This window comes from Myotis davidii, unplaced genomic scaffold, assembly GCF_000327345.1.
Source record: "Myotis davidii unplaced genomic scaffold, ASM32734v1 scaffold355, whole genome shotgun sequence".
Classification (NCBI taxonomy): domain Eukaryota; kingdom Metazoa; phylum Chordata; class Mammalia; order Chiroptera; family Vespertilionidae; genus Myotis; species Myotis davidii.
Genome location: NW_006286818.1, coordinates 466,392 through 474,822, shown reverse-complemented (window position 1 = coordinate 474,822; position 8,431 = coordinate 466,392). Strand labels below are relative to the sequence as shown.

The window sequence follows — 8,431 nt, the reverse complement described above, 5'->3', positions numbered from 1 at the left end:
GGAGACGTCAGGGGGCGGTGGGAGAAGTGGGGAGTGGGCCGGCCCGGGGAGCAAACTCGACAGGCTCACTCCTCACCCACCCAGTCCTTCGTTCAGCAAACCTGCACCCAGACCCAGCCAAGGATCCAGAAACACGCTCCCAAAACCCGGGCCTGTGGGGTCGAGCATCCCAGCCCTGTCTTCACAGGGCGAAGCTTCTGCAAGGCCCCCACCCAAGGTGAGCAGGAGGGAGGCCCAGGTATGGAGTCCCCGCTCCTGCCAGTGGGCCTGGGGCCACTGGGAGAGGGAGGAGGGCTACGGGGAGGTGGGGACCCAGCCCAGTCCAGGGAGCGTCCAGGGCTCAGCAGGCGGCACATGCTCAGGGCCTGACAGGGGCCTGCGCTGCGAGCTGGAGCCAGACCCGCTGCTGGCGGGCAGGCAGCTGTGACCTTGCTCATGGACAAGGGGGTGCCGTCTGCCTGTGGACAAGATAGAACTTGATTCTGGGCAGGAAGAGGCTCATGTGTGAGGCAGTGATGGGCGGGTGGAGACAATAGGAGAGGTTCCAGGGGTCCCTGACCAGGGGGAGATCAAGGCTGTTGAGATTGGGGGTGCGCTGGGAAGAGGATGTACTGGGAATGTGCTGGGACATGAGCTCTCCTACCCATACGTCCCTTCCCTTTGGGAAAAAAGATCTCACTTTGAAAAGCAGCTACAACCAAGACAGAAGGGGAGGCTTGGAGCAAGGCCGGCCCCATTCAGCTGAGCAACGGGCAGCTGGCGGGCCTGAGGGCTTCCCAGGGTGCTCTCCAAGCCCCTCCCGCTCGGGGGTAGGTGGCTGGTCCCCACCCGGCAGGCAGGCAGAAGGAACAGGCACCTGAAAGCCTGGGGTGCACCCGGTCTCCGCTCCCTGGGCGTTACATGCGGAGCCACCCCTTCCACAGCCATCTCTCTGAGGAGCATGAAGTTGCCACAAACGGCCAGGAATGTGTCTCTATCGGCTGGAGTCTGAGCAGCCAGGACCTCCACACGTCACACCTGGACGCTCCCCTCCCGGTGGTGCTGCCGGGAACAACTGCGGACACCGGCCGGCCGTGCCGAGGTGGGGAGCGCTCCCGGGTGGTCTGGAAAGGGTGCCCGAGGGCTGGGCTTTCCAGCGGCGACTCTAGTTCCTCTCAGAACGCACCTGCCCACCTGCCGGGCCAGCGGCCAGCGATGGATGCGCTGGAGACCCCGGGGCAGGGACACGCGCACCAGGGCCGGCGTGGTTGCGGGAGGAGGCCAGTAAGGGGAGGGGAGTGTGGGGTTTGGCTGGGGTCTGGAGAAAAGCTGGGGAGAAGCCACTGCCACAGACACGGGCAGGAAGACGGAGCGCAGGGAGCGGCCTCACACAGGCCCGGCAGCGGGCTCAACCCTCATGCTCTCAGGGGTGGAGCTTGCCGAGCCCTGGCCTGGAGGCATGGAGTCTGGGCCTGGTGGGCAGACCGAGCTGGGAGGAAGGGACCCTGAGGTTGGACGGGGCCGTCCCAGGCGGCTTCCATCCCTGGAGAATTCCTGTCTGTCCCCGGCTGAGGGGGCAGGGGAGACCTGCCCCACGGCGCTGAGCGTCGTTGCTGGCTCAGGAATGAGGACCTGGCCTTGAGTTTCTCCCCCTCCACCCCACACAAGGCCTAACAGACAGGAGAGCAGAGAATAAAAGTGCCAGCAGCATGCCCTCAGCCTTGGGCCTGGGGCATCCAGGAGGGACCTGCCCAGAGCACAGGACCGGCCCTGTCACCTGCAGGCAGGGCCCTCACAGCTCCCCTGTGCACACGCCCCACCTTTCATGGAGGCAGGAAGAGGGCTGCCTCCAGGGGCTGTGGGGTCCCAGGATCAGGAAAGGGACGCTCTCAGCAGGTGCCAGGGCACCTTCCATGGACAGGGAGCCAGGCAGGCCAGCGGGACACCGTGAGCGAGGGCGGTGGGCAGCATGGTCAGGTGACATGGCGGTGAGCCAGCCTGTGTGGGCGGACCGGCTCCAGGTGCGATGTGGACGCTGCCCGGACACAGAGCAAAGTGCACAGACAGGCCGGGAGGCCACCGCTTTAGAGCAGCGATCGCCAGCCTTCGGACCTCACGGGCCATCAGCGGCCCACAGGCCACCGGCTGGCGACCACTCTTTACATTAAAGATGCAAAATAGATCGTGGAGGCTTGGAGGAGACGGGAGACACCAGAATGGAGGTGGGAAAAGGGTGAGTGGGAGACGATTTGACCAGAGAAGGCAGAGTTCCGAGGAGCCCAGTGTCTGGAGGGAGCAGTGGTGCGGGGCCTCGAGGGCACTGGGGTCGAGGCTGTGTCGAGGCCTGCAGGTGAGGCAAGGACAGTGTGGACTCACTGGCCAAGAGCAGGAAGAAGGCACTGACCACAGGGGAAGGAGGGTCCGATGAGGCTAAGAAAATGTGTAAACAAGCCTAGGCCCCCGGCCCACGGGGCTCAGGGGTGGAGCACCGACCTATGAACCAGGAGGTCAGGGTTCGATTCCCAGCACATGCCTGGACTGCAGGCTCGACCCCCAGCGTGGGGTGTGCAGGAGGCAGCTGATCCATGATTATCTCTCATCACTGATGTTTCTCTCTCTCCCTCCCAGGCAGCACATGCTCAGGGCCTGATAGGGGCTTGCGCTGCGAGCTGGAGCCAGACCCGCTGCTGGTGGGCAGGCAGCTGAAATCAATAAAAAACTATTAAAAAAAGCCTAGGCCAAGGGCAGAGGGAGTCCGCCCAGGAGCCCGTCCTGTAACTGAGGGGAGCGGGGCTATGGGGCTCACCGAGGGGCAGAGGGGTTTCTGCCAGCCCTGGGGAATGGGGTGGCTGGCCTTGAACCGGGGAAGGGTAGAGGCAGAAGTGGGATGTGCTGTCCGCAGCCGTGGCGGGAGCACCAGCTGGTGCAGAGCCCATCTCATCTCTCTGGGACCCTAGGAAGCTGTACATCAAGCATGTCAAACTCGCAGCCCGGGGGCCGCATGCAGCCCACCATGAATGTTTTTGCGGTCCAGCCAATATAATGGTACGAATAAAAATGTCATAACTTAAGTTTTGCAATATCCTGTTACACATAATAATTATTTTTTCTTTTAAAAATATGGAACGCTTCACAGTTTCCGTGTCATCCTTGCACAGGGCCATGCTAATCTTCTCTGTATTGTTCCTGTTTTAGCATATGTGCTGCCGAAGTGAGCACCACACGTAACTATTAATAACGAACTACAACGTGCGCTAATGACCTATGACTACAATCGTGCTGCACCCATTTCCCTTACAGCCGCACGCGCAGGCGCACCATTTCTCTCCACTAACACTAGCAGCGAGTATTTTAGCAGCCGATGGCCACGTCATTAGTCTTGGACTGACTTGTTTGGTGTGCGCAACAGGAAATATTTCGCTTTCGGAGAACAAGAAAAATAGGTTTATTTGCGTTACGCTTATTAATTTGTGTGGCTATTCAGTGTCTGGTAAGTTCATGTTCAAATTAATTGTTATTAAAATGTTCCTTTATTTTATGTTAACGATGACTCATTTGTTTCAGCCCTTTGTGTTCAGCATGTCTCTATCGAAATAAACCTGCGTTTCTATGAAAATTGAAGCTTTTGTTTGTTTGCGGCCACACACACTTCTACCTTGTTTATTGGGCCCGTGTCAGCCTTTGAGTCTGACATGCTCGCTGTACACTGCACACTGCACACTGCACGCTGCACACTGCACGCTGCACGCTGCACACTGCACACTGCACACTGCACACTGCACACTGCACACTGCACACTGCACACTGCTCCCGCAGCACGTCCTGCAGGGCCAGGCCCCTGAGCACAGCGGCTCTCGGGAGGGAACCTGGACCGGAGGCTGTACTGCGAGAACGACCCCTTCTCAGCTCTGGGGTGAAGGGCTTGGGGTGAGACCCTGGAGGTGTACTCAGCCTCTGTGCACCCCTTGTCAACACCCCTGCTCTGGGCCCTGGGCTCCCGGCAGCACGAGGGGAGAAGGGGCACAATTGTATCCCTGGGCACCCTTACGTGCCGGCGCGTCTCCTCTCACTGGCAAGCCCCCGCCAAGAAAGGGGTGTTGAAGGTGCAGACACCATCATGTTTAGAAATTGCAGGTGAGACGTGTCCATGCTGTTCCAACACGGACACGTGACCTATTAGCAGCCTACTAGGTTACAGTGGCTTAGTTCTCTGGGGTTTGATCATTCAAGGTGTTGTTTTTTTAGATTATTGTCTTCTAAGTGTTTGGAAGTTATTTGTTCAAGTACTTAATGTAGTTTGGCTCAAGTGCCTTTACTCTCTAAATGCATGTTGTAGCATTTAATGGGCGAAAGGGCCCTGGTTACCTGAGGAGGAGTCAGCACCACTTGGTGTAGCCTTAAAGAACACATGTTGTGAATGTCTTATAAGGTGAAATGGTCATTGAAATATCAAGGACTTGAATAATTGTATTTCCTGAAAAATGTATGTTTATGAATTTTCTAACTTAAAAAAAATAAACAAAGATGCAGAAACCCAGGCCTGGAAAGCCGGCCGAGCTCGCCGGAGGCCTCAAGCTGGAAAGGGGTGAGACCAGAGGAGCACTCAGCTCCATCCTGTGGCCGCCCGGCCTCTGGGCTATCCCCGTGTCCCCCAACTTCCCTCCCCTTCTCGCTGCCGCCTCAGCTCGCAGGCTGTCCCGCCTCACAGGGGGCAGTTGGTGAGTCTGCCCCTCCCTCTGGCACCCGCCCCCACCCTCCTTATGGCCCTGGAGGCCCCAGCTCTCTCTCCTTCTCTCCCTTGGAAGGTGATTAAAGTCATGTCTGACGGGGCCTCGGCTCCCCTGTTCCCTCCCGCCTGACTTCCTCCTGCTCCCCATTTCATCGCTTCACCTGCACAGGCCTGTCCCTAAACGCCTCCTTTGTTCCCGCTCCCACCTCGGCTGGTGCCTCTTGCTCTGATGGCTGGGCCTGGCCGTGGAGGGCCACCCAGCCTCGGGTTTCAGAGGTTTCCTGGAGAGCAGAGAGCGGCTCAGCATGTGCCCGCCTGGGGAAGCCTCCAGCCGCCCACACACCTGGACATGCACCTGGACGCTCCCACTGCCCTCGGGGAAGGGGCGACTGGAGATCAGGCCCCTACCGCCCTCAGCCGCACGGGCCACGGGCTGAGCATGTGCCAAATGAGCCATTAATGGCCACATTCGCACCCCCGGACAGTGTGATTATCCGGATGACAATCTGAAATGCTCAGTTCCCCATTTCCACTCATGGCAATAGCCCGCGGCCAGTCTGCCTGGCGGGGGCTCCCCTTCCCCTGCTCCCTCAGGTGTTAGGACAGGGGAGGGTCAGGACGGGGGAGCGTCACCAGGCCAGGCTACACTGTGGCCCTCGGGGAAGTCACCCCGCTCCCCCGGCCTCGGTTTCCTCCTGGTAACATTGAACTAGAGCGGGGATTCCCCACCCGGCAGCACATCAGCAAAGACCCCAGACTCTGAGCCCCGACCCAGGACCTCCTGGGGGCACCTGGGCATCTGTGTCCTAGCAATGCATCAGGCCATCGGGTCAGAGGTCAGCTGTTGGAAGCCACTGGACTCAGGGAGTCCAAGGAGGGCCTGCCAGTGGGGGAAATGGGACAGCCCAGGCTGCGCCCCACTAATGGATGAGCCAGCGCTGCCCCTCCCCGGCTCTGATTAACTTCAGGGAAGTCTCTAACATCTTAAAATCTTTCTTTCCCTTCCTTCCTCCCTTCTCCCCTCCCTCCCTCCCTCCCTCCTTCTCTCTCTCTCTCTCTCTCTTTCTTTCTTTCTTTCTTTCTTCCTCACCCAAGAATATTTTTCCCATTGATTTTTAGAGAGAGTGAAAGGGAGGGAGGGAGGGAGGGAGGGAGGAAGTGAGGGAGAAAGAAAGAGAAACATTGATGTGAGAGAGACACATGGATTGGTTGCCTCCTGCATGCGCCCTGACTGGGCCTGGAATCAAACCTGCCACCCTTTGGTGTGCGGGCTGCTTCTCTATCCCCCTCCCTCAACACTCCCCAACCCCCCACCCCAAGCAACACCGGCCATGGTGAGCCTATGTCTTCATCTATAAAGTCAGTGCCGGAGCCCCACTGGGTGAGCCTTTTGCCGGGAGTAACCATGGAATGCCAGGGCCAGTTCCTGGCACATGGGTGTGCTCCCTGAAGCCTGGCGTGCCTCTTGCCCATTTGCCTGTCACTCTCGCTGCCGTCCTGGGCCGAGCCTCTTATTTTGCTGCTTCCTCCTCAGCACCCACAGAGGTCACCCCACCTCCTTTCCTACCCGCTGGTCCCAGAGCGGAAGGCCTCCCCCAGATCTCCGGGAAGTGCTTCTGCCCCTCAACTATGCCCGGGCCTGGAGCCTGGCTTCTCTGTTCTCTCTCCACAGAGCTCTTGCCGGCACCAGCCCCGCGTTCAGGACTGCGGGGCCATGACCTCCCCACAGCCCCTCAGCCAGCAGCTCAGCCTCCGTGGGGAGCGGGTGCTGAGCGGGGCAGGGCTCTGAGAGGAGCACTCCTGGGAGCAGGCGGCTTGGCCAGGAGGAGCTGCCCTGCTCAACAGCAGGAAGGCCTGGGCTGGCGGAGGGAGGCGCGAGGCCCGGGTGCGTGTGTTCCTTGTCCCCTCATCAGCCGATCCAGCCCGGGGAGCCCCGGAGGTCGAGGTGGTGGACACCTGGGGGACCCCAGGGGCATTCAGAGTGAAATGGACGTCTGACCCCGGGTGCCCCAGAAGGGCCGTCATGTTGCCACCGAGTGTCCTGCCCCCACACTGCCTCTGCTCGGGTCCTAGGCAGATGGACACCCACAGCCCATGTCACCTGCAGCGAAACGTGTCTGCAATGACCTCACCCGGGCTGTCACCGTAGCCTGTCCGACAGGTCTGGACAGAGCTCCCTGTGCAGAGTGTGGGCCGGTGTTTGGGTCTGAAGGGGATGCGTCAGAAAGGTGCCGGTTGATGTGCGTGTTCATTCTGACCCATTAACCCACGCACTCCGCTCGGTGCCACGGCTGATGCTCCCGCAGAGCCAGGCCCAGGCAGGCTGTCTGCTCCCTCCGCCCCGGGCTGGTCTACGCTGCTGGCACCACACACCCACACACGCACACACATGCACGCACACACGCACACGCGTGCACACGCTCACACACAGGCGCACACACTGCATGAAGCTCCCACCATCACTGTCACATCTGTGGGTCAGACCCTCTCCCCGGAGAGCACCTCCTCCGAGTCCTGCCCTTCAGGCTGTTCTTGCTGCTCCCCGTGCTGGACAAGACCGAGGGCAGACTGTCCCTCCGGCCCAGCAGCTGGACGGGTCCCTCCCCCTGGCCTGTCCCCACCGCAGGTGAAGCGGGAGGACGAGCCTGCAATCCGTGGACCTGGCCTTCCGTCCACTGTGACTGGCGCACCGGCAGCTGCTGTCGGGCGGACACTCCCAGAGGAGCTGCTGTGCGCTCTGCCTCTGGCCTGTGCCTGAGCCTGAGACCACGGCGGCCCCTGGGAGGGCACGGCGGCCCCGGGACCAGAGGCGAGTTGAGCTGGTGTCTCCGGGGAGAGCGGCCAGGCCCCTCTGTCGTCAGGGCCCCTGCTTTCCTAGATGGTGACACCCGGCTCCAGATGAAGTTTGGGCCCAGCCCTGCATAAGAGCCGGAGCGGGTTCTCTGCTGGTAACAGACGTGGGAGCCCCCAGGCCAGCTCTTGGCTTCATCTCCCCTCCTCGTCCCTGAGGCCCTGACGACATGTTCAAGGCCCCCGGGTTCCACGAGGGCCACGTGGAAAACAATCCAGTCCAGCCCCCCGAGCACGAAGGTCAGAGTCAAACCCAGGAACAGAGCCGGGCCGGGTCCTGGAGCCCAGGCAGAGGCCCTGCGTGTCCTGGCTGCCGTGGGTGCTGACGACGGCCCCTCATTCTGGGTGATTTCCCATCAGCTCCTGGAGGGGGGCTCTGTGGCCCCCCACATCTCGGCCTCCCAGTAGGAAGGTGGGAGCCAGGCTGGGGTGGGAAAGTGGGGGGACTGGGAGCACCTCCTTCCCGGGCCAAATGAGGCTCCGGAGGCGTCTGGGTGTTTTCCCATCTCCACATGCCCCTCCCTGCCCGGGGGAGAGCCACCCACAGCTCCTGGTCAGGAGGGCTGGGCACGGCCGTCCGCGGGCACCTGTGGGGAAGGAGCCTCGGCCGAAGCTGAGCCCTTAACGCACGACCTTCTCCCGGCTTCCCAGTCTACACACCCCTGCTGCTCCCCACAGCAGCACAGGCAGGGCCGCATACACGGGCTCCACGCAACACATGTACCCGCCACACATACAAACACAAGCAAAACCCATGAATGAACATAAACACCCGCACGCCTAGAAACACACACACATATGTATATACCCGACCCACACACAAATGCCGACCTTACTAATAGTGTCTGCCCACAGGCCTAGGCAGGTTCTCCA

General features: G+C 60.7%; 1 protein-coding gene across 1 annotated transcript in view; it reads right to left on the bottom strand.

The window, feature by feature from the left end:
- Positions 1-8,431, bottom strand: part of TRIM29 (tripartite motif containing 29) — a 56,671-nt gene that overhangs the window by 17,073 nt on the left and 31,167 nt on the right. The gene's annotated exons all lie outside the window — the stretch shown is intronic.